This window comes from Theropithecus gelada, chromosome 5 (genome assembly GCF_003255815.1).
Source record: "Theropithecus gelada isolate Dixy chromosome 5, Tgel_1.0, whole genome shotgun sequence".
Taxonomy (NCBI): Eukaryota; Metazoa; Chordata; class Mammalia; order Primates; family Cercopithecidae; genus Theropithecus; species Theropithecus gelada.
The window spans coordinates 112,120,021-112,141,593 of NC_037672.1; the positions used below are offsets into that span (position 1 = coordinate 112,120,021).

Genomic DNA, 21,573 nt, shown 5'->3' on the forward strand with positions numbered 1-21,573 from the left:
CACCTGTAGGGCTAGCAAGTCCAAGGCTCGGACTGTTTCATTGACAATAATTTCCAGAACTGCTGGCAACCTTATGATGTGGTTTAACATACAAATAGGTGTACGGTATCCTCATAACACATCCTGGGCCCAGGTGGCAGGTCCATAGTATTTGATAATTCTTTCAGGAGAGCATTCATTATTTTTCCAGTTCCCCATTTCAATGTCCTTTTTAATGTTAGTATTTATTTTTTCCACAGTGCTTATTTTTGTAAACACATTTCTTCTGACTCTTTTTCTGCCTTCATCATAGACTGGACAGCTTAGATTTTCCCCTTGCTGCAGTGGGAGTAGGAAAAGGATGGCTGTATTTTTCCTAATACACATGCCCCTGTCCATTTATTGGGTAGTAATTGATAAGCCTTCGCTCCACAGATCCAATATAACCCTGCAGGTGCTCTCCAAACAGTTGGAGGATCTAATTGGTACCATGATTGATTTAGTGTTGGGAACTGCAAAAAGGGATTAAAATTTGATACAGAGGAATTGTCTGTAAAGCTTCTCCATTGTGTTCTGTTCTTGGATTCTTCAAAATATTGTTGACCTAGGCAAGTTGTTTCCCCTGCCTGGTTCTGAAAGGCCTTGTCCCAGTGGGTGATACAGTATTTTGTGATGATGGGGTTCCTTAATAGCCAAACACTTGGATTTGCATTGAAATTTGTAACAAATTCAGGAAAGGTAAAATTGTCTTGTGGCATCAATTCTCTGACATCCCAGGGCCAATGATCTCCCATATTAGTACCTCCATATACATAACATGAAGTAACTCCTAAATTATTAGCAATACTTTTGGCTAGCTGGGCAAGCAGATTTTCAGCTAATATAGGAGGAATTTGAATTTCTGATACTTCAGGATTAAAGTGTTCATTGAAAGATTTATAAAACCTCAACTGTTGTATTGGACTAACTTGAATTTGGGTCCTTTGGATTTTCTTTGGGTTGACTAGAGGAATACCAAGTCCTAGGAGAGCTCCCGCCTGATCAAAAGTTAGTAACCCTTTATGCCCTTCAGTCCAGAAAGGCATATTTGGCTTTAGTATTGTCAGATTGAGTGGGTTGCACATTCCAGTCGTGTACCCTATATTCGCCTCTTGGCTGGCAAATAGAGCAACGCTTCCTGTGTATAGGTGCTGATTAAATTCATGTGTGGTCCACTGATTATCACGATCAGCAGTCTTTTTTGGACTCTCCTATTATGGCCTTGGCGGCTCTGCTGCTGACTTTTTCTTGTCCTAGATTTTTACAGATAGTCCCAATATTATTTAGTTTTGAGATGTGCAGCTTGGCAGGCATCAAAATGCATGAAGATAGTCTCTTTATGTAAATAAGGGAATAATTCCATTTTGTTTACAAGTTTACTGACCCCAGTTTCTGTGGGGTTTGTGTATGGTGGCATTAGGGGTTTGCCAATTTGGACTTCAAACCAGAAGTCATAGGACAAGAACTCTGGGTCATAACATACTTTGGGCTGCCCGTTTCCAGGATCACAGACTGAGTAACTAGTCTGGTTATAGACACAAGTTTCTGTATGAGTCCCTGTACACTCATAGTAGGTCTGGTATAACAGAGTTTTAGTCACACCTTTTCTGGACCAGGCTTCTATCATACAGTGATGACAGTCATCCTGCTCCCCTTTTATAACCATAGGTGAAAGTGTCAGTGGCTTCAATATTGCTAATATGATTAAACTTATACTATGCATGGGCACCCTTCTGGGCAACAAGCTTGGCAGCATTTGCAAAGATAACATGACAGCAAAATAATCAGTACAAGTAGGAGTATAACTATGTTTGTAAATTCAATCCACATTTACTTATCTATCATTGACTTCCTCAGGCTTTGGCCGTGAGTAGACCAGTCAGCTTCCGGTTGTGTGACTAGAGCAGGGCTTGATGTTTTCTCAAGCTTCAGTTGTGCGTGGACCAACCAGCTTCTGGTGTGATTGGAGCAGGGCAGCTGTCCTTGTTAGCTGTGGCTTGGTTTCACTACAAAATCAGCTGTGTCGGGTGGTCTGGATTTTGTTGACTGGTCCACTGGTCCCAGGCAGTGGCTGCTGCTGGTTTCAGCTGGCTATGATGAACCCAAAGTGTGACACCTGCAACTTTAACATCAGTGGTGGTAGACAAGATCACAAAATGGGGACTATCCCATAAAGGCCCTAAAGTGGTTAGGTTTCATCATTTGACCTAGACAGAATCTTCAGGTTGGAAGGGATGTACTGCATCTGTGAGGCTAACAGGTATTCTTTTTCTTACCCACCCTTGTATTTCCTGCATGGCATCACCTAAGGCTTGCATTTTCCTTCTTAAGGTTAATTCCCCAATTTCTTTTTTTCTTTTCTTTTCTTTCTTTTTTTTTTTTGAGACAGAGTCTCGCTTTAATCACCTTTTATCTGAGTTATGATTGTGGGTGGTCGGCCAAATACTATCTCATAGGGTGAATACCCAGTTAATTTAGTAGGGATGCACCTGACTCAGAGAAGGACCATGGGCAGCACCTGATCCCACCTTAGATAAGTTTCTTGGCAAAACTTCTTTAACAGCTGTTTGAATGTCCGGTTCATTTTTTCAACTTTTCCAGAACTCTGTGGGCGATAAGCTGTATGCAGTTTCCATTTGATTTTTAACATCTGCATTAGCTGTTGTACTATTTTCTGCCACAAATCCTGGGCCATTGTCAGATTCTAAAGTTAGACATAGTCCAAATCTAGGAATAATATCCTTTAGTAAGATCCTGGTTACTTCCTGAGCTTTCTCTGTCCTGGTGGGAAATGCCTCAACCTATCCTGAGAAAGTACAGACAAACATTAGCATGTACCGGTAGCCTCCAGCTCGAGGCAGCTCGGTAAAGTCCACAAGCAGGTTTTCACAAGGTGTAGCTTCAGTTTCTTGAATCCCTGGGGGCTGTGTTGGCCCCTGCTGTGGCTCACAAATGGTTCAAGTGATGGCCAGTTAGACGTGGCACATAGAAATGCCATCCTACAAGAGTCTGTAATGCAGTTTTCCCCATATGCGATCCCTGATGAAACTGCCTTATGAACTGGGGTCGGGGTGTTGGGGGCTTCTATTGCTTCTGGGATGGCTAGCCTCCCATCGGAGAACTTCTACAAACCTCCTTTCTGGTAACTTCCACTCTCCTGCTCAAGCCACTAACTTCCACTCTGCTGCTCAAACCAAGCCTTTTCATTAGAGGAGTAGTTAGGGAGTTCTGTAAGGGGAGCTCCAGTAAAGGCATGGTAAGGGTTTCCTCTTCTTTCTTAGTTACCTCTGTCATTGCAGCTCTTTTGGCTTCTCTGTCCATCTTTCTGTTTCCTCTAGCCTTATCACCTCCTTCTGTTTGATGCCCTTTGCAATAGATGACTGCTACTTCTTTTGGAGCCCTTACGGCTTCTAAGAGCTGCTCTATTTCCTTTTGATTTTTCATTCCCTTTCCTTCAGTAGTTAATAACCCTCTTTCCTTATATATGGCTCCATGGGCATGCAAAGTAGCAAAAACATATCTTGAGTCAGTATAGATGTTTACTGATTGTCCTTTTGCCAAGAGCAATGCTCTAGTGAGAGTTATTAGCTCAGCAATTTGGGTCAAAGTTCTGACTAGCAGAGGGTGGGCTTCAGATACTGAATTCAGTGTTACCACTGCATATCCAGCTCATATGACACCTTCAGATATGAAGCTGTTCCCAGCAGTAAAGTATTTGACATCTGAGTCTTTTAAGGGCTGGTCGTTTAAGTCTTTTCAGCTTGAGAAAACTCATCCACCATTTCCACACAACTGTCATACCCTGGGCCAAACAACGGGGACTTTCCATGCTCTGCCCATTCTATTGGCAGCAGTGTGGCTGGATTTAGAGTATTCACAATATCCAAGGTTATGCACGGGTTTTCACACAAAAGCCCTTGATATCTTAACATCCTAGGATTAGAAAACCAGTAATGTCCCCCCTGCTCCATCAGGGTGACGACCATGTGGGGCACCCGAATTATCAACCTTTGTCCTAATTTGAGCTTGTTAGCATCTTCTGCTAACAGGGCAGTGGCTGCCAATGCCTTGAAACAGGGTGGCCATCCCATAGCCACCAAGTCTAGTTAATTGGACTAATAAGCCATGTGCCAATACCATGACCCTAGTATTTGTACCAAGATTCCTTTACTTTCATGAACATACAGGTAAAAAGGCTTTGTCATGTCTGGCAGTCCTAATGTCGGGGCCTGGATCAAAGTCTTCTTGATTTCTTTGAAGGCCATGTCCTGCTCTTTTCCCCATAGGAGAGGTTCCTTTTGCCCTTCTTTGTGGCTTCATATAATGGCTTAGCCATGAGCAAGAAATTTAGGGTCCAAATGCAGAAGAACCCTGCTGCCTCTAGGAACTTTGTTATCTGGCGCAGGGCGGTTGGAGTAGGAAGCGCACAAACAGCCTGCTTTCATTCATCACCGAGCCATCTTTTCCCTTGGCTTATACAGAAGCCTAAATACTGGACACTTTTAAAGCAGATTTGAGCCTTTTTTCCTGACACTTTATATCCTGCCGTCCACAGCAGGCCCAGAAGGTTGTGGGTTTTTCCCAGGTGCAGTAGCCCTTGGCCGGTGGCTTTCTTATACTATGGTCCTGACCATTTTCCTTATTCTCCTTACATTCATCCTTTCAGAGTCCTTTCCTTTTGCACCATGCACATTAATCTTTTTCTAGCCTCGGCCAGCTCTTATATCCCTGTCCAGACTGGCCTTTATCACGAATGCACCCACACCTCCTTGCAAAGTAAGTTTCCCTTCCTGTGCAGGCTGCTGCTAGCAAATCTGCCTTTCCTTAAGCTTCCAATTAGCTTCCTTCTTTGCCTCCTGATCTCTTTGCCTCCAGATCTCGGTTAATGTACACCTTCGCAGCCAGTTTAATAAGTGAGTAGCACTCACACCTGTGGAGCTTCTAATTTCTGCAATTTATGCCTGGTGTTTCCCTGGGCCTGCCCTACAAATGCCATATTTACCATGTACTGTTTTTCAGCAGCCTCAGGGTCAAATGGCATATAAAGCCGATAAGCCTCGCAGAGTCTCTTCACTGGGACTTTCATCTGGCCTCTGGCTGACCTCAGACCTTTCTGATATTGGTGGCCTTTTCCCCTCCAGCCTTTATTCCATTTAGGAGTGACTCTCAATACTGCTGCAAACTTTGTAGCCCTTGAGCCTGGTTAGGGTCCCAGCCTGGGTCAGCCTCTATCAGGAGTACTCGTTGGGCATACTGCTTGATATCTCCTGTGCCTGCAGGCGCATTGTTCTCCAGCCTCTGGAAAGCGGCTTGTATAACTCTTCGGTGCTCTACCGTATTAAATAATGACAGAGTTGTTTGCAATCAGCCCAGGTAGGATTGTGAGTTAGGAAAATGGGCTGCATTAGATCTATAAGAGCCTGAGGCTTTTCTGTACAGGAGGGAGTATGTTGTCTCCAATTTCAGAGATCAGTAGTAGAGAAGGGCTGATAAACGAAGAGCCATTCTCCCCCTTGGACTTTATTCTGTGCATTCAAATAAATGTGTCCCCATGTTTCTCAGAGGGGCATCTGCATTGCTCGGGCACGACCCGACCTAAGGTGGCCAACCTCATCCCCCTGGAATTCCTCCTTTGGCTTTTCAGGCAATGGCTCTGACTTCTCTCTGTGTGGTGTTGCCTGAGGGATGCTTTCTTCTGAGTCTGAACCTCCGGAGGCAGCTGGGGCAGCCTCCTGTCTAAGCCTTGCCAGGGATGGATAAATTGGTGCATAGGGGGGTGGACTTTCCAAGTCTTCAGGTGGGGCCTGTAGGACAGGTTTTTTCTGCTTTTCCTGTGACTCCTTTTCTTTTCTGATGCCTTGCAGTCTTTTTCTATGGTTCCTGGTTTTGTCCAGGCCATTAGAGTCTTACAGTAGGCCTCAAAGCAGGTCTGCAGCCACTGAGGGTGGGTCTGAATTACATTTAACCAGGAGTCTATATACAGGAACTGATCTGGGTGCCTGAGCTGTTCTCCAAGCCCGGTGACCACCTGAAACACTCGGCCAATTATCTCCTTGTCTATTGTCCCCTCGGCTGGCCACCCTACGTTAAAAGACAGCTAGCTGGTTTATCTCACAAAGGGTTCTTGGTTTCTGTGGAGTTAGCTTAACACTGTAATCACCATTAAAACCTTTTTAAAAGTTTTTCAGCATGCACTCCAGTGGAGTAGGCTTTGATGCTTTTCCTCCCATTTCCTCCCTCATGGCATGCCTTCACTCTCACTTTCACTCTTGGATCCACCAGACTGGGTCCTATCACGGGAGATTCGGATGCTGCTTAGCCAGGAAAGTGCCTTAATTCCTGTTACAGCTAACTGCAGCCATGGCGGATACTGCTTAGCCAGGAGAGTGCCTTAATTCCTGTTACAGCTAGCTGCAGCCAGAGCTGGTCCTATGGGCTGTATGCAGTGTTCTAGGTCTGGTTTTTCCCACACTTGCCTCAGAGCACACAGTCCACGCTAGGAAATCTGTGCCTCCCCACGTCATGCCCTGCGTTGGTCTCTCCCGAGTGTCTCTTTCACACACTTTCACACACCTCCCCTGTCCCTGGACTGGTTTTCCTTTCTGACCAACTTGCGAGCCCCACCCACATTTGATGTCGGTTAGGGTATGAATTTCGTCTGAATCAATGGGACTCTCCCATTGTCCCAGTCCCCTTGGGTCAGACTAGTCATCATGCCCTGGGAGGTGATCAGGCTCCCCTTCTGTCCTTATGGGACGGGTCTTGCATTAGGACCCAAACCTTAACGTGGTTCAGATGTCTGCGCACTGCTCCCGTGACTGTCCTGCAACCCTTTCCACCGGTTCCATTTGTGCTGTTGGGGGAAGGCCCCAGAATGTGGGAGGGCAGTTCTCTTTCCGGACTGAAACTCTCGTGGGGGCACCAAGGACCCCAGATTTCCTGTGTCCTGGGGCTCTAGTCTACAGGCAAAGGAGAGAAAATCTGCCGTCTCCAATCCCAGACGAGCTCCCAGAAATGTTACAGACAATCAAAGACTGGAGAGACTGAAAACGGTTCAGGAGAGTCTGTTAAGGTGATTACTGGCCCAGCTGGACATATGTCCAGAAAGTCTGAGCTCCGAACAAAGGGTTTTTCTTACTTTTAAACATCTTAAGGCAGGAACTACGTGAGGCAGGAAGCAAGTTACAAAAGCGAGAAACAAAGGCAGTTAATCAAGCATTACAACTTTTCTTACATCTTGAGAAAAACATATCTTGCAACCCAAACTTATCAGTCTTATGACTGCAGCCGTGCAGGAGTTTGCTGGCCTATAATAAACTTGAGGAATTTGGAGTTGGGGAGTATAGTTTAGGTCCACTGTCCACAGAGACAAGACAGGCTGTTAATATTCTCCTTTAACTTGAGTGTAAGAGGGGGTGGTCACACTTTGCAGCAACTTTAAGAGGATTTAAAAATTTCTATTACTACTACTATTAGTTTGTAGTTGATTTCATTAATTCCTTCTTCAAATTCTAGGGAGTCTGATCCCAGAGTTAATGGTGAATGATTACAAAGCTTATATAATATCTCGCATATGGTTGTTTATATTTTCCAATAAAGTTATATGCGGTGAATGATTATAACAAGTATTTCTGGGGGAAAAAAAACAATTGAGAATACTGATATATAGGGTCCATATAAATAATGAGAGAATTTTAATAGCATACTCTACATTGGCTGAAACTTTCTCACTACAGCCTATGCTGTCCCATTCAACATTCTATAAACTAAAGATGACAGGGAGACTCTTGTTTAATCTGTATGGGAACTTGAAGGATGCATTAAATATGAAAAATATGCAGCCTTCCTTAAAGACAAGTAGTAAATGTTTCCATTATTCATTTATTCTACTACTTAATCAATAATGTTAACAATTAAAGGTGGGAGCATTAAAAAAAGGAAAAGTGGAGTGAGGCAGTGAAGTGAATCTCACTGATTTCTTGCTTTTATCATTTCAAACTCCAAAAGTGTATTTCAACTATTCATACGATGATTGACTAAACTTGTTTTACCTTATTGAACACCCTTACTGTGTAGAGCTGTGAGAAATTCAATAATCATTATTTAATGTGGACAACAACAGATAGATCAGAGAAACAACAAACATGGACATATCTACACATAATATACACTCCTTTTCTATCCAAAAATCTGACAAAAACCTTACACAATGATCAGTTAACACCATTTTAAGGACAAGGATGTGGCGAAACAATTTTAAAGATTTTTGTAAAATAAAAGAAAAAAGTTGTTTTAATTGCTAATGATCAAGTTTTAACCAAGAATTTACATATGCATCATCAAAACAGTAGCTTGAAACTGAAGTTTGATCCTTGAGAAATAAAGCTTTTAAAGTACATGTCTAAATTCTCTTTTCTTTATTATGTTACATTTCATTTACTTTAGGTTTTCTAGTGCAATTTAAATAAGAAATAAATAGAGAATATGGTAATCTCCTTAGATCAGGTACAAAGGCTGTGAAAATATTCTCTGCATTTTGCACAGGGAATATGTTCAAATTTCTAATCTGCAAAGAAAAGTGCATTATCTTTTTTGAAATGGCATTTGAAGATCTCTCCATCAGTGAACATTCTTGGGCATATGGATTTTATAATAACAGCAGTGTATATTGGTTTTTTTATTTATCACTAACTGATAACATATACAGTAAAATATAATTTCCGTTTTCTTATCTAAGGGCAGAAAATCCCAATCTATTTCTGAATCTCACTTTTGAACAAGGAAAGAACGACCCAACATGGCATTTTTGATTTCCAACGTTTAAACACATAACGTTTGTGTGCTGTGGCAGCATCTTAGCTTCTGGAATTTACGCTCGACATGAAACATAAACAATAAACAATTCAGTTCACGTTATAATAACGTTATATATAATATAAATTATATATATTATATATAACGTTATATATAATATAAAAATTATATATATTATATATAATATCTCACACACGCACACTCTTAGACTTTCTCAGTGTTCATGAAACTCACAATCTACCTCAGGCGCTCAAAGGCGCTCAAAGGTCTGAGGCGCCACAGAGAGGCTGCTCCAGCAAGCCTTGGGCACAGTTGCTTGCTGGACAAGACGCCAACTTGGCAAGGTTATGCCTCTGGCAAAGGCAGATTCGTCAGAATAAAGTCGCCACAGGCTCAACCAGGCAAAGCATGAATGGCCCTTTCAGCAGGAGCCTGAGACGAGGGATGTTATTCTGTCCAGCAACCCTATTTACTTTTTTTCGGTATCCCCAAACTCCCGTTTTTTAAGGCTTTCCGCTTCAAGAGAGCCAGAATTGAAGCCTGGGTTGGCGGCAGTGCAGGTACCTGCTCACCTAAGCATCACCCTCTTCATTTTCCAGACTCCTCCATCCGCTTGTCCAAGTATAACTTTTGAATAGATTCAGCAGGAGTGAGGCAGGAAAGGTAGGAAGGTGAGAAAACGCGCGATATCAACTCGCAAAGCTCACTGAACTGCCTTGATGATAAAAGGCGGGCACGGGGACTACGTGGGTGGTGGCGGAAAGGGCGCGGGACACGCCTCGCAGAGAGAGAACAGTGGGCGGGGCCACGTGCCGGTATCAGAGTTCGCAACTCGAGCGCCCAGTGGGCTAGCTAAAAGTCCCAGCCTGCAAGCCAACCGCGCTCAGCGGGCGACTGGCCGGATCCCAGCGCTCTGCCCCTCGCCCAGCCTGCGAGCGCGTGGTACGAAAGCGCGTCTGCATCCATGCCCCAGCCGGGGGAGCTGGAGGCGCTCGCAGTCCGAGGCGAGTGATGCTAGGCTGAGCGCGTGGCGGCCCGTGTCGTGCCCCGCTGAGCCAAGTGCGGAAGGACAGCGGCGCGCTTCAACTCTGCTCGCCGCGCGTAGGGCGGGGCGCGGCTGGGGGGCGGGGGGCCTGGCCGCCCGCGGGGAGCTGTGGACGAGCAGGCGCGCTGCGGACCCGAGGGAGGACACGGTTAAAGCATTGCTATCAACTGTGAACCCAGAGAGTCCTCCTTAGTGAACACGCTAACTCGGAAGCCTCCCTTACGCCCCCGAACCACCGAAGGCGGCGACACCTGATTCAGCGCACAAACACGGGTCCCTTCTGTCCCGGATACAATTACGCGGCAGAGACACACTCAAACTCGCGCGGGGCAGCCAAGAGACGAGGTGAGCGGAGGGAACACGCCGTTCCAGCGGGCGGAAGAGGGGCGGGCTGGGTGGAGGAGAGGGGCGTTGTTTGCTCCCTGAGGTGAGTGCCGGGCGAATGGCTGCTATCCAGGGCGGGGGGTGGGGGGGTAGGAATTAGAAAGCACAGATGGGGTTGGGCTGAGGAAGTTAGGAGTGGATAGAGGGGGCTGACGGGGTAGGGAGAAAGGCTAGGGGTTGAGGGGATGTGAAGGAGATCTTTTTAAGCTGGCCCCTGTTAGCGCCCGCAATCCTGTTTCTCCCATATGGCATCCGTTTGAGGGTTCTCTCGCGTATGTGCGTTCAAGGCAGAGGGAGGGTATAACAGGGAGGCGATTCGGCCGAGGGCCTTGTACTTGACCCCTGAAGGGATGGGCACCGCGGCGCCCAGAGGCCGGAGCCAGCTGCCACGGCAGGGATAGAGATGGGGGACCAGGAAGAGCTTCGGAACCTCTTCAACTCCCCCTTACTCTTCCCCCTAAGGAGGAACAAGAGCGGGAGTGTTGGGGGTGGTGAATGTCTCAGGGCTGTACAAGCTCGGTGAGACCTTTCGGGGCCCGCCGTTTCCGCGTGCCCTCGCGACCCTCGACAATGGACAGTGTACAGTGGTGGCAGGGTTTCACGGGTCCCCGCGCCGATCTGGGAGTGGTACCGGGTGCCCTTGTATTAGAGAAGCCTGTGTGGGCCCCTGGGATTAGAGAAGAGGTGAGCGCCTGCGGGCGGGGAGAGAAGGACGCGCTGCTGGCAAAAAGAAGGGCGCCTTCCACGGACTGGAGGAGCGGCGAGGGAGCTTGGGATGTGTGTTTTGGATTTGAAGGAGGCAAACCGCATCGGAGAGTGCAAGTAGATGCAGTGCGTCGGGGCGGAAGGACAATCCGAGGAGGCGGGCCGGGTACCCACTCTCTATATGCAAACTCGCTGGTTTAATTGAGGATTTATAAAATTGAGTACGGTAAACGTGCCATTGTGCAGCACTCCCTTAGGAAAGGAATAGCCTTTGTACCTGTACCGCGAGTTCCCATCACCTTTCAGCATCTAGGCGGGGAGAGGAGAGAGGGTAGAGAACTTCTGAGAGCGTCCTGAGAACTAATGTGAATGGCTGGATTGCGCTAACTAGGCGTTCTCAGCGGAGAATGTCGCCAAGGGAAGGAGTGGGTGGCTGTATCAAACCAGGCGTGCTCTGGAGAATCACCTTTATTATGAGCCAGTGTTAACAGTGACGATAGAGTCTTTTATTTCTGGTGGGTCCTATTGGTAAAAATTAGAAAAAAAACCCACACTACTCCAAATACTCCAAAAATCTTCAGTCCCCTCAGGCTGTTACCTTGTACTACCAGTTCTTCAGGATCAGTATCGTGAATGTTAGCAATTTGGCTAGATGCCAAATCGTTGTTATAATTTCTGATAATTTCACGTTCAAAAACGTCTATATTCATTCAGAATTGGCGTGCTTCTGACGTATCCCCAGAAAAAAATTTGGAGGAAGGACAGACAGTGTCTTTTTTTCTGTTCTTTTTAAAAAACGTTTATTTTAGGTTTTGGGGTTGTTACATAGGTAAACACATGTCACGGGGGTTTGTTGTACACATTATTTCATCACTCAGTTATTAAGCCCAGTACCCAATAGTTACCTTTTTTTTTTTTTGAGACGTTGTCTCGCTCTGTCGCCCAGGCTGGAGTGCAGTGGCCGGATCTCAGCTCACTGCAAGCTCCGCCTCCCGGGTTTACGCCATTCTCCTGCCTCAGCCTCCCGAGTAGCTGGGACTACAGGCGCCTGTCACCTCGCCCGGCTAGTTTTTTTTTTTTTTTTTGTATTTTTTAGTAGAGACGGAGTTTCACCGTGTTAGCCAGGATGGTCTTGATCTCCTGACCTCGTGATCCGCCCGTCCCGGCCTCCCAAAGTGCTGGGATTACAGGCTTGAGCCACCGCGCCCGACCCCAATAGTTATCTTTAACCAATATTTTAATAGTGTTAAGAGTAACCGCACTTTGTCCCCAGGAGATTTTAAAGAGTCATGCATCTCAATGTTATATAGCAAAGGAGACCAGAAGTTTGTGTTAATTGAATTAAATCTTAGCCAGCTTAGTTTTCTCCTATAGAAACTATCTCTTGGTGTTTTGAGGTTTTGCTTTAGGAATGTGTCTGTGTTCAGCAACTATTCTAGATAATGCCACGTAAGAACACTCTAGTATTGTATTATTTGCCTGCCACCTACAAGGTTAAGTTGACATCTAGTGTTGTGTGTCTTAGTATTATACGAGTCTTTATAAACTACAGTAAATCATAGTGCCCCGATATTTAGTAAAAGCTTGATTCTCCATTAGGAGGTTGGGCATAACTGAGCCAAAACTATACTTCTGCCTTTTTCCAGGCAATACTACTATACAGATTCAAACTCTTTTTAAATCTAAGATTTCTGGTCCAGGACTGTGCTTGTTGTATTTAAGCTTGGTATGCATCTTAGAATAAATAAACCAATGTAGTAAATAAAGATGCTTATCACAATTTTTTTTGGATAAAAACTACTTTTTGTTTAAAGATTTTGACAGTTTACATTTCCCAATAATTTAAATTAAAACATTTTATTGCACCTTATGAACAACTGTCAGTTTCATTACCGTTTAAACATTGCTGAAAATCCCACCTTCAATCCTCAAATCCTTTTTAAAATCATGCTCCTGTTTATCAAGTAATATCAATTTGTTGCTTTTTAATTCATGCTAGGATTTTCCAACATACACCTGGGAATTTCTAAGATACACTTGGAGAGTGAGAACTTTTGATTATTTATGCAAAGTATCCCATTTATTTGACATCATCTGCAATGGTACTTATTTACATAAGCACATTTTCTAGGTAGCTGACTCTTCACACCATTAATTACTGAAACTTAAAAAAAAAAAATGAGCCATTGTAACCCACAAGCAATTTCTAAATCTTACTGTCTTCCTTGTTCCCTTGGAGAATATTGGATGTAAGTTATTCTTTCTTTTTGGGTTGTCTTTATGAATTCATAAAGAATTGAATAGTGCTATTCGCTGAGGTGTATAGAGCTGTTTTTGTTTATAGTAAATGGTCTCAGCCTGCTGGGTTGAAATACTAGAATGGAGACAGAAGTACCATTCTTCTTTTTATGTTTTTTTTTCTGGGTCCTCTTTCTGTTATCGGCTATCACTTTCTGCTGCTGTCAGACCGTGAGCGGGCCCTGCTGCTATATTATCTGTTGTCTTTTGTTTTCCATTAAATGATGTGGGCTATTGCCTGAGTATAAATCCTGTAAACTTTGTGACAGATACTTTCTGTTTACGTGCTTTATTTGTGGTTTGAACTGAGAACTGAAATGTTTAGGTTTCCAGAAGGGTGGCCTCTATATAAAAGGTTTTAATGTATTTTTTATAGAAAAATTTGTGTATGAGATCTTTAGGAGGGTGTCTTAATTTCAGACAGTTAAGTCTTCTGGAAAAGCTTGGTGTTTCTGAGAAACTGAAGCAGCCCTTAAAAAAGGTTTACTTTTTTATGATAGGCCCAGATTGTCTTTGTTTAGGAATATGTACACTAGGATATTTTACATATTACTTTCTGCCATTGAAACTTACTAACCATAATGTAGTGTAGTTAATATTTTTCTACCCTGGAAGTCCGGAATAAGAAGTATTATTTGACAACCCTGCTACTTGAGGCTACGTTAATTATTTAAATATTATTTTGCAAATGTACTTATGGAGGAGGTACATAATAAATATGATTAAAATGATTTAATTTGGTCTTGAAAACAGCGGTAATCATATCTCCTTAAACTGAAGCATTTCATAAACATTCATTCTTTTATTCAACAAATATTTGTTGAAAGTATACTATGTGCCGAGCACTGTGCTCTGGGGATGTGCATACAGTTAAGGCCCGGGGAGGGCTCTAGGCTTAAAAGGGGGAGATAAGAAGGAAACAGGCTATTTTCAATATCTGCAGTATAGTGCTGACTGTTCTGTAAGTGCCATGATAGAGATATACACACAGTACCCTGAGCAGAAAGTTGGAAGTGGTCAATTCTGTGTGGGAATGGGAGATTTGAGGGTTTCTTAGAGGGTGACATAAAAAATGAATCACTGGAGGCAGGAGCAAGATCGTGGAGGGCTGTTTGCCATCCTCAGGAGTATGAACTATTTTCAGTTCAAGGTTGTTTTAAACTAAGGAGTGATGTGATGAGAAAACAGCTCTTAGAGCAATCTAGAAGGAGGGATCTGAGGAACGTGAGATTTGAATGGTAGTTTAGAAGGTATTGCGGTGGCCTTGGTGAGAGAGTTTGAGGTCCTTGTACCAAAGTGTTTGCAGTGGGATGAAGAAAAGGGTTTGGTTACAATTATATTCAGGTGGTAGAACCTCTAAGATTAGGTGACCGATTTGGTGGAGGATTGCGAGTGGGTGGTATAGGAGGATGGGATAGGAACTTAAAAGGAGATCCAGATTTGAGAGCAAGCGTGATAGTTCAGTTTTAGACATGTGGAACATGAAGTGCTTATAGAAAATCGAACTAGAGATGTGTGTCCAATGAATCATTGCATGTGAGTTCTGAGCAGCGAGGTTCTGGGCTAAATAGGCAGGTAGATAAATGGTGGGTAGATAAAAGGATAGACACACAGAAACATTTAGGATTTTTCAGTGTATAGGTAATTATAAACCATGAAAGTTGATAGGTTTTCCAGGGCAAGTACCAAAAGTTAATAGGGAAACAGAGGCCTGGGGAGATCCTAAAATTTAATAGTTAGGTAGAGAAATAGGGAGCAATAAAGAAAAATGAGAAGGTACAGAACAAGAGGCAAGAGGAGAATTAGGGGGGTGTAACTTTTAAAAGCAGCTGAAAAATGAGAAAATTTCAGAAAGTGAGAAGGTCAGGTACTGAAATGAGGGGTATTAGACAGTCTCGGTTCCCACCCCGTCCCAAGCCCCGAATAGCTCTGTGACCTTGAGCTCACAATTTAGTTTCATTTCCTCATTTTCCAAATGGGGTGAGAAGCACCTACATTATAGGGCTACTGCAAGGAGGATCGGATGAGATAAAAGCTGTCAAGCACAATGCCTGGGAGGTTACTGGTTTGTGTTTAACAAATGCTAACTGTTTTATGGAAACCAGGACTTGAATTTGTGTTTAGAAGGTCCGTAGTCATTTTTGCTTTCACAAGTACTCGCTCTCAGAATTCACGGAGATTGATTGAAAATATGTGTTTAAGATGAAAACTTGATCATACTTTAAACTTTTTTAAAGCCAGTAGAATAGCAGCCATTGAAAATTTTGAAGGGAGCAGATGGAGTCAATTGAACAAAATCCTTGAAGAGAGAGTGGAAATTGCCTCAAGAGCGTTGCAGAGATGTTGGGTTTCTCAGGACAATCCATGCTTCCACCAGTCTGGAGGATCTGGTGGTATATACATTGTGTTTATAAAGCACCCGGTAATTAAACCTACAGGTTTCTAATGTCCTGTTTAAAGTACTCTTAGTATTTTAAGTGTGTTCTAGTTCCTTAGGTAATCTATAAGGACGTTGATTATTCATTTTAGTAGTAGCTGAAAACAAACTCAGAAAACAATACAGATGATTTCAAAATTTAACAAAATGTAATTTAATATTTGATGATTCCTAAGAAACTTCTATACCTCATAGGTCTTAAAAATCAACATGTGAAAAATAATTATTAGCCTGTGTGATAGGGGAAGGACTGATTTGTAGAGGTTTGTTTGCCTTTTTTTTTGTCAAATTTAGATTACTGTGGTAATATTTAAATATACCTACTTTTTTCCTAGGATTTTCTGTTTGAATGAAGTGATGCTTTATATTAGAAATAAACATTTTAAATTAGATTTCTATTTTAATATGTATATAATTTTATTACTCTGTAATTAGTGCATGATTTGAGAAAATGTTTACATCTTTGCACTGGTGTGGGAATCAACAATTGAACATACTGTTTACTAATAGGTCATAAGCCATATTATAAATAATTGTTGTCTCATTACATATTTGTTGAACAAAACAAAATTAGATGTTCCATATTTTTAAGATGAAATGAATTTTTTATCTGTAGTTTTAATATTTGATTATATTCTTTACCTGAAAATCGCTAGCCACACTCTTTGTTATCAGCACCTCTCTATTTTACAGTTGCGTTTCGGTGCTTTTATTTTTTCCCCCACTGTGCTTAGTCCTTCATGATTTATGGTCCTGTTATTTGTAAAGCATAGTAATCTGAGCAGGTGATTTTCAGTTTAGGATTTCTTCTAGTTCCATGTTATATATTCACCAACTCAGTTTTAGACTGTATATTGCCATGCTCAGCACTCCCTTACAGAGATAACAGATACCAAGTTGAAATTGACTTATACAGAATGCCACACTTAGGTAAGCATTTAGGAGTGCGTAGCCAAAATAAAAATAGTACCTTTGGTTTATGAATGGCAGGGTATCTAGGACAGTGTAGTTCGTATTCTCTGAATGGACATTCGTGTAAATATTAAAACATTTAGATTACATGGAAAGATGCATAGTAGGAACATTTCAGAAATAGTTTGCTTGTAGCGTTGTACTATGTATCTGAATTGTTAATTTGGAGTAATCACTGTATTGATTTTATTTTGAAGGTATAATCTATTTCCATTGACTTGACGTAAGTAACAGAAATGCATCTGCAAGGAGTCCAGTTTATTAAAGACATTTACATTCATACCTGATTTGGTAAATATTTGCTTGATTTGAGAATATTATATAACAAAATATTTGTGAAATCATTTTGTGCTTTTTAATTGTTTTGAAGAAATTTAATATTCAAAATACTTCAAGACACCAAATCATGACTTTTTAGTTATTACATTAGCTATAACTTGCTTTAATAAGTAAAAACTATGGGGCTAATTTTCTTCCAAGTGAAACATTAAGTTTAAATGAATTTACAAAGTAGAATCAAGTGCGTAAACATGCTGTATGTTCTCTAATAGGTTCCTGAAAAGCTGTATATAAATTCAACTTTTATAAATTGAGTCATATTTATAGAATTTAAGAAAATAGGGCAAACATTTAACATTTCTTAAATGTTAAGTGATGGGCATACAGATGTTTGTTATGTTAATCTTTATATTTTTCTGTATGTTAGAAATAGTTTACAGAAAAAAAATTGTGGATAGTGACATTAAAGCACATTATATATTAAATATACCCAGGGACTTTGCTATTTAGAGGAATAGCAACATACAATTTACCATAGAAAAAAATCCTATTTTGATTATTAATACCTGTTTTGCAAATTCAAATTTTTTAATGGGCTTAATTAAGCAGACACACACACACACACAACAACGACAACAACAAACTTGGACACACTTCTATAACACATCTTGAATATAGTCTCATCTGTTGGAATTTGTTAAACTTCTACACTTAAGTCTTAATCTGATTCTGCCTCATTCTCATAATATCCATTATTCAGAGGCATCAACAGGAAGAATTAAATTTTAATTTAAAAAATTGTTTTTACTAGCAACGGAATGAGTGATTCAGTGGTGGTGTCTTCCTGCTTTGAGAGAGCTGTTCTAAGACTAGGCCGTTAGTGCTCCGCAGCAGGCTCTTCCTCTGGGTTCTTTTCATGAAGAAGGCCCTTGTGTTTTACATAGATTTTGCATTTGTGCTGCTGTCCCTATTGAGTTGTTCTCACCAAGCCAATCTGGGGAGCAGCTCTTAGGGGAAAACTAGTCAAACAGGTTTACCTGTCTATTCAAAAGGAGGGAAAAATGGTGAAATGTATGGATAAAGGCCAAGAATAAAACTGTTTTAAGGAATGTTCATGCTGATCACTGACTTTATTTTCTCCTGTTTTGAAAATACTTTGTAGACATTTGTGAGAATGTATCTTAATGGAGATAAAGTGAGAGTCAGAGAAACTGTAAGGGGAAGTAAGTTAGAAGCAGGGGATAAGGACAAGATGGGGAGAAGGAAGGGAAAAATATTGGAGAAAAAAAAAACTCAAGAAGAAAAGAATAGTGTTTCAGTGTCATATTTGGGCTTTATGTAAACTGAGTGTGTTATAGCAGGAAACCATGGTATTGATCTGAGAATGAATTTAATTAAAACTGACAAAACCCCCCACATGCCTGTGGTCCTCAACATCCAAAATAGGGAACACCTTGCCAAGGCAGGGCTGAAGTTTGCTAGGAATATTGGTGGGAAACTGTTACAGTTAACCATCTCTGACACTAATCTTATATTAGAGATACTACTTGGTTTCCCCTAGTAAAGTGTTAGATTCATACAGCATTATTGTAGTTTGCAAATCTCTTACACATATATTTCTACTGTTTAGTCTTCATTCTGCTCCTGGAGCATTGCCCTATACGTAGTAGCATTTTACAGCTCATAACTTGATAGAGTCCCAAGTAACCGTTTGAGTCAAAATGACAATCTAGTCCGGGGAATTTGATGTTAAAACTAAAGCTTCTTGCCTAGAGCAAGTTCTTGAACTACAGCTCACCACCTGCCTCGTGTTCTGGGGATACTGAACCTTGATCCCACTGAAATTACCTTTAAGTAATTTCACTGTAGTCCTCAGTAATCTCCTCCTCTGCTCCATGCTTCTTTCCTGCTCCTTGAGAGTCCCTTCCCCTTTCTCATCTGTAATGGTGAGACTCCTCATCTGATCTTTGGTTGTGCCTCTTCTTCCTTCCTGGCATTTTTAATAACATCTTTTGTCCCAGCACCTCTCCTCTTCTCTGATCTCAGTCTTTTGGTGTAGTTCTTGATGCTCATAGACTGGATTTTTACTTATATATAGATGATTCACAAATCCGTACTTCTAATTGTGATTTCTTCTATACTCTCAAGAGCTTAGAGTTCCCAGCTCAACTTCCTAACTCAGATCTGACATCCCCATTTGTCTCAGTCTTCAAAGACAGATTTTGGTGTTGTGGAATTCACTCTTTTTTACCCTTTATAGCTAATCTATTCCTAATTTGATCGCTATGTCCTTCATGAAGACCTTCTTCCCATGCCTGAGACTTTCCATTCACCTCCTGATGTCTTGGTGTAGTTCTGCATCACTTCTTCACCGTTGGTGTTAAATGACTGTTTTTCACCATTACCTTGACCTTCCATCACCTCCCACTGCCCATAACCATCAGTCACTTGTCCTTACTGACCCACTTGCCTTCGAGTGTGATTTGACTATGCGTTTATTTTCACATGGAGATCTAAAACTTTTAGCCTGGCTTTCGAGGCTTTCTATTGTCTAGCTGCTTTCTGATCAGACTTATTTATTTTCTCATACTCCTCAATAGGATTCTATTCTATTTACCCACTGGGGCATTCATTTCAGGATATCCCCCCTCTTGAGATGTCCTGCCTTTTTTTTCTTCTGCACTTCTAAATTCTCACCCAAGGTTTTGACACTCAAGTCCCACCTTAGACTGTGGCTTCCCAGTCTCTGTCACTTTTCTGTGACTTTGATTTGTACATATATTCATGTTAACAATTAGGTTTCATTCTGCCTCTAAGGAGAGTATGAACTCTTAGAGGGTGCACTCTCTTGTCTCCTCATGCACCTTGGACAAACACTATTGATCAGAGATAAGATTTTCAGACATGGTTGAATGGTATCTTTAGTTTGTCAAAAAACATATTTTCATTAAAAAAATAAATGAGTCACAATTTAAAAACTAAAGGTAGGTGATTTCAAACCCCTCATTTGTAGTGAAAGGGGCAAAGTCTTTATGGGGTGGTTGTCTCGCATTACACAGCTAGTTCAATTATTCGCTGGCAGAGTCGGAACTAGCATTCAGATTTTCTAGGTCCTAATCCAGCATCTTCTATCTGTACCATATAAACATTCTCCAAAATTGTCACTGCCATATGTCAGATAATAGTTTGGCTTTTAAAATTTTAGTATCATTTTGGCACAAATATAGCATGTCAATGTTTAAGTATATTTATCTAATTTTCACAAGACAATGGCAATGATACGCAAAAGACTTTCTCTGGACTTGCCTCATTGTGGTGAATATCTGTTATAATCATAGATACTTAGAAGACACAAAACTGTACATTCTTACCTGTTAGTAAAGGAACATTAGATAAATTCATTCTGTTTTTCTGCAGAAACTACCAACATTTTTCCACTTCTGGGGACTAATAAAACTGCTGTTTTTTATCTAATACTCAACCTATCTAATACAACCTTGTCCTAGTGATGATGGTAGAATTTTATAAAATAGGGAAGTTTGTTATTTGTTCACCTGTGAAGATGTTCAAATAATTGAATAGGAAACTACCTAGAATTTTGTTTCTTGCTCCAATTTGCTTGTTTATATTTGGCCAGTTTTGTCCTGAAAACATGTTTGATACATTACATGAAAATTTATTTTGTGACTCTTAATAATGTTAAAAATACATTTAAACTAGTGATAGTAAAGAAAGGATATCTTCATTAGTGGCGGAAAGAATCCCATGATCTTTTGTGATTCTACAACATTACTGTAGCCTTAAGAATCTCTAGTAATCTTGTGTTGAAAGCTGTTTCTCCTACATGTGAATATGTTTCATTGCAGGAGAAGATGAAAATTTGATCTGGATATTCACCAGATTCACTTGCTGTATTCTAATTAAAATCCCAATAAAAGAGAATTATGAAGAGTACTGACAAACATTTTAAAACATCAATCATTGTTTTTGTATTTTTTTAAAAGAAAATGTATACATGTTAGACTGTAAAGCCTCAGATAATCTCAGTTGTATGATTTATGAAACTTTTCTCACTTGTGTAAAGGTGGGATCAGAATCAAAACAAAGAATTTCCATATTGTTTGCTGAATGTTTATCACATGATGCAGATGCGTGGAGATAACTGTACCAGGCTAGTCTTGGGGAATTGTAGAAATAGAAACCCATATCTTATTCTTTAGGATACACATATATATGGATATAAATACGTATATGTATATACACATAGATATTAGAAGACACAAAACTATACATTCTTACCTGTATAATCATAGATACTTAGAAGACACATATTTACATATATAGATATATATATATACACATATATATATTTTAAAATGAGGTATGTGATCAAGACATAAGTGTTTTAATACCACTGTTTTCTTTATTAAAAAGGAAAATTGCATTTTTTAAAAATTACAAACTTTTATCCTTATTGTCTAAATTTGGTTTCTGGAACAGAAACATCAGTGTTACCTGGTAACTTGTTAGAAATGGAAATTCTTGGACTCATCCCAGATCTGTAAAATCAGAAACCATGAGGGCAGGCCCCACAGTGTGTGTTTTAACAAGCCCCTCAGGT

General features: G+C 41.1%; 1 protein-coding gene across 2 annotated transcripts in view; it reads left to right on the forward strand.

The window, feature by feature from the left end:
* Positions 1-9,650: 9,650 nt before the first annotated feature.
* UGT8 (UDP glycosyltransferase 8) overlaps positions 9,651-21,573 on the forward strand; it is an 85,418-nt gene continuing 73,495 nt past the window's right edge. Inside the window, exon 1 of one of the 2 annotated variants that reach the window (XM_025385461.1) lies at positions 9,651-10,304. The gene's annotated coding sequence lies outside the window, so the exon portion shown is untranslated. The remainder of the gene's footprint in view (positions 10,305-21,573) is intronic. The other variant, XM_025385460.1, reaches the window with a different exon arrangement.